At 45.7% G+C, this 5,062-nt stretch overlaps 1 non-coding gene across 1 annotated transcript; it reads right to left on the bottom strand.

Annotated features, from left to right (window-relative positions):
• Window positions 1-285: 285 nt before the first annotated feature.
• On the bottom strand, window positions 286-358 carry trnar-ccg. The gene has a single exon. It is a non-coding gene; the product is annotated as a tRNA-Arg (tRNA).
• Window positions 359-5,062: the final 4,704 nt, after the last annotated feature.

The raw sequence follows: 5,062 nt of genomic DNA, 5'->3' as shown, positions 1-5,062 counted from the left end.
TCACATAAGTGGAAAATTCTGACCATTTCACCAAACTTTTTTTATAATTACAGCAAGCTTGTGTACTTTTTTGTAATTTTTAGGGTCTTGTGAGTATTTTGAGTATTGCTGATGAGCTGCTTTTTCAGGGAACAAAAGTTGTAGTGAAATTGAATGATATTATTAATGATTGAGTCTGAAATATAATAGACGCTGCCTGTACATTTACGGCATTTGGCAGACGCTCTTATCCATTCACAATCATGTGTCTGACCTGAGAAACCTTAATTAAAGCTGTTTGAACAACGACCCAGGTGGGACTTGAACCCACAATCCCCAGCTCCGGAGGCTGATGCCTTATCCATTAGGCCACTGGGCCGTTTCATACATAGCAACTGATGTGATCACAACATCTCAAGCCAGACAACCTATCAGGCTGTGGACTAACAATGTGAAAAGAAGACGGATTGAGGCACATATAAATACTTTTTAATTACTAGTTTTGTCTGGAGAAGCTGCATGAGTCACTACGCCCAATGCCAAGTGTCAGCTTGAGGGTGTAAAGCTCTCCAGCGTTGAGGTGTGGAACTGTGTTCTCCGGAATCATGGATCACCAGGCAGTAGCTTTGGGATGAGTTGGCGTGATCCAGAACTGACCATCCAACATCAGTACCTGACCTCTATAATGCTCTTGTTACCGTATGGAAGCAAATCCTCACAGCAATTTTCCAAAATCTAGTGTAAAGCTTTGCCAGAAGAGTTTACACTGTTACTGCACTAAAGGAGGACAAACTCCTTATTAATACCTCCTTATTAAAAAAATAGCATTGGATGAACGTTGGGTGTAGGTGTCTACAAACATCTGGACATGGCATGTAAAACATACGATTTACAGCACAGTCACTTACACGCCAAATATTCCGTAAATATTCCATTGGTATAACTACAAAAATGTCCCACAACTAGTCTTCAATAACTTATTGATCCACAATAATAAGTGCTATCGATCTATCAATGTAAATTTTACATTCAAAATAAAAACAAAAGCCCTGAGGCTCTTAGAAATCAGAGGTCCCTGGACACTGGCCCAGGTTGTAATCCAGCCCAGTGTAGTAACAGTGTTACCTCACTAAAGCCGCTGTTACAGTACACGACTTTTACCTCGAGTCTGAGCTGGTCGGCTCTAGTCTGGAGATTTTTGGGTCAGTCAGAATCGACATCTCCCAGTAACAGGAGAACGCGAGAGTTCGCGAGAGTTCGCGTGAGATCAGTGAGCTCCATTCGGCTCAGCAGCTGCTGAAAAGTTTAGTGTGGATCTGCAATATTTCAGTCATCCTGAAAAATCCACAAATCCAGTGGGACAGCGTGAGACGCCCAGTCTGTCATGATCTGTTCAGACGACTGTTCAGCCGTGCAGTGAACTGGAGGCTTAAAATGAACAGGTTATGTGTTGAAACGCTGCAGCTCACCTCAGCATTTTATCTGACAAGCCACTAAAAAGTGCAGCAGTTATTGTTATAATGTCCAAATGGGAACCACAGAGAAAAATCCCCTGTGGATGTGCTCTCGTCAGATTGTGTGGGGTTGGAACATCATAAGAGCCGCTCATAAAAATGTCCTTTTCGCTAAGACGACGGCTTTTAACCCACAGCCTATCATTCAGGAGCATCTGGCAAACATGTTGGAGCCACTGACATGCACAGACATGAGCAGCCCACACCTCCTGCACCCACATACATTCCGACATCCTGGCTTCATCTGCTGTTATTGGGGTCATATTAAAAGGTGTCGGAGCTCTCATACTGAAAACGTATATAGGAGCACTCATAATTCATAACCAGAGATCACAATTATCACAACACTGGTTCACTACAGTTACTCAACAGCTGGCATTCCTCAGCTTAATCTGTCTGAACCCTCTGTTTCAGCATCAGTTGACTTCCATGCGCCGCCCATGAGCGCATTCTTTCAAAGCAGTGCTGTGAGATTGGTTTTTAAGAGAAGCTGAGAGAAGCTTTTTAAATTCAACCTCTTCAGCTCCTCGGGACCACCGGTGGTCCCAAACCGCTCTCGGTCATGTTCTCCATAACATTCATACTCCATAAGCTCCATTCAGAAGCTGGGCGTCGTGTGAGGCTGTAGCTCTTCTCTCCAGTCTAATAGACGGTGACGTCATTTTAAACCCTTATAATAAAAGAAGCTGAACTCAGTTTGTTTTTCTACTGAAAGTCGACCCGTTTTTCCCCAAATCTGGGCTCTAAACTATAAACAGACGGCGTCTCTTCAGTGATCTGCTCTGGAAAAATCACTTTTAGAGAACAACACAAAGAGTGGTGGAGATTTTTGGCTTTCAGCAGTAAATTATGAGCTTATTTAGATTAAGTGACCCTTATTAGTCCCAGAACAGGGAAACTTGACCTCCACATTTAACCCATCAGTGCAGTGAAACACCACATACACACTAGTGAACACACACACACACACTAGGGGGAGGTGAACACACTTGCCCAGAGTGATGGGCAGCCCTATCCACAGCCCCCAGGGAGCAGTTGGGGGTCAGGTTCATGTACTGTCAGCTCTGGGGATTTTACTGGTGACCTTCAGCTCCCTGACCACCAGCCCACGGCTGCCTGCACGCATATAGCAACATGTGTAGATCATAAAACACATTTTCTGTTTATCTGAGGGGAACTTTTAATAAATAAATAAATAAATAAATAAATAAATAAATAAATAAAATAAAATAAAAACGTACATTTTACATGTATAAACCTATCAGCCTCGAGGTCCCTCGGCCCATATTCCTTCATGTTGCTGAAAAACTGAACTGCGGACTTTGGCCCAGTCCCATTTCACCCCTCGCCCCTACCACTGAGCCCTAAGCCCTCTGTTTTGCATGTTAAAGTCTAGAGGTGGGGCGTCCCAATTCTTGTTGAGATGGAGGGGTGGGGTGAAGTGTTTGGGCTACATGACCCTCCAAACGGAGGCTTTTCAGACACTCCAAACAGAGAGATATGAGAAAAACAGAGAAACGAGAAGACAAGAGACAAAAGAAACCCACAAATGTGAGAAATTTTACATTTACAGCATTTGGCTGACGCTCTGATCCAGAGCGACTTACAATTTGATCATTTTACACAGGCAGGCCAAGGTGGTGTTAGGGGTCTTGCCCAAGGACTCTTACTGGTGTAGTGTAGAAGGCAGAGGTGTTAACCACCACACCAACTACAACCAATTAAACTTTGCGTTGTCTTAGTTTAATGTTGTGCATTATGGTCCTTTTCTTCATAAAAGCATGCCCCTGCAGACGGGCAGGGTCGCCTACAGAGCGGCGCTAGTAGCTGTTAATGAAGTGATGCTCTTTTATTAGAAGGTCTCATTTCAGAGGGAAGATCTCAACCACTGCCCTGTAGCTCAGGAACAAGGGGGCAAAGTGACACTGGAAAACAAGGGGTAGGGGTAAAAATGAGAAAGCACTGGGCCTTTGACAAGCACTGCAGGGCTTCGGATGCCTTTCTGGACAGGGCCGGATTGAGACTGGAAGTAGGAAAACATGGAACTAGGGAACAACCAGGAACTGGACCAGAAAAGACTAATAAGTAAATATGTGCCAGAAGAGAACTACTTATCTATGTTTCTCTACAGATAACGTGTATATATTCATACACAACTAATAGGAAAACGGCACCATAATAAGTACAGGCTGCAGTCGGACAGAGGCGAAAGGTAACAAACAGAAGGAGGGTAGGGGCAGAAGCCAGACGGGGTTGGGCTGTAAAGTTCCATGACGTTCCAGCTCACCGGGATTCTGAGATTTAAATACTATAACAGCCAGCGGATGGATGCTGTGATGAGATTGCATACTGAGAATTCAGATCCAACACACACCAATCAGGCCTGCAGGACGCTCATCAGCCGCCTGGACCAAAGTGCGTCATGTTGGTAACAAGACAACACCTACGCGCAATCTCGGGCTCAGAGTAGGCGGCTTTGTTTACAGTCCTGTCGTTATTGTCGAATACCAAGAAGAGCGTAACTGGTATTTGATCAATTTGAGCTATAATGCTGGCGTATCAATCAAATCAAATCACGTTTATTGTCACATCTTAGATGCATAGCCCCCGTGCATAACACTCGGACCACCTCCTCGTTTCTACGCTCACTGTCCACTTTATCAGCTCCACTGACCGTATAGCTGCACTCTGTAGTTCTACAGTTACAGACTGTAGTCCATCTGTTTCTCTGATACTGTTACCCTGTTCTTCAGTGGTCAGGACCCCCATGGACCCTCACAGAGCAGGTAATATTTGGGTGGTGGGTCATTCTCAGCACTGCAGTAACACTGACGTGGTGGTGGTGTGTTAGAGTGTGTTGTGCTGGTCTGAGTGGATCAGACACAGCAGTGCTACTGGAGTTTTTAAACACTGTGTCCACTCACCGTCCACCCTATTAGATCCTACTACCTTGTCGGTCCACCTTGTAGATGATAAGTCAGAGACGACAGCTCATCTGCTGCTGCATAGTTTGTGCTGTTTATCCTCTAGTCCTTCATCAGTGGTCACAGGACGCTGCCCACAGGACGACACTGAGGTGTTTAAAAACTCCAGCAGCACTGCTGTGTCTGATCCACTCAGACCAGCACAGCACACACTAACACACCACCACCACCACGTCAGTGTTACCGCAGTGATGAGAATGACCCCCCACCCAAATAGTACCTGCTCTGTGAGGGTCCATGGGGGTCCTGACCACTGAAGAACAGGGTAACAGAGTATCAGAGAAACAGATGGACTACAGTCTGTAACTGTAGAACTACAGAGTGCAGCTATACAGTAAGTGGAGCTGATAAAGAAACGAGGAGGCTCTAATGATCGTCCAGCGCGCTGCATAGGAACATGAAGCATTGCTGCCCCCTGTTGTTCAATCCGTGCTATTGCAGCTTTGGAGGACCAACACAGAGCACGCTACTTGAAGCGTCCAGCAGGCGGGGCTACGTCTCCAAGTAGGGCGCGCGGGCGACCGCAGTGGGCGGGAGCTGGACTCTGATTGGCTCAACTGGTGTCAATCAAACTCTGCGCTCGAC

Source organism: Pygocentrus nattereri, chromosome 8, assembly GCF_015220715.1.
Source record: "Pygocentrus nattereri isolate fPygNat1 chromosome 8, fPygNat1.pri, whole genome shotgun sequence".
NCBI classification, from domain to species: Eukaryota; Metazoa; Chordata; class Actinopteri; order Characiformes; family Serrasalmidae; genus Pygocentrus; species Pygocentrus nattereri.
The sequence above is the reverse complement of the archived record's forward strand: the minus strand, read 5'-3'. Positions and strand labels throughout refer to the sequence as shown.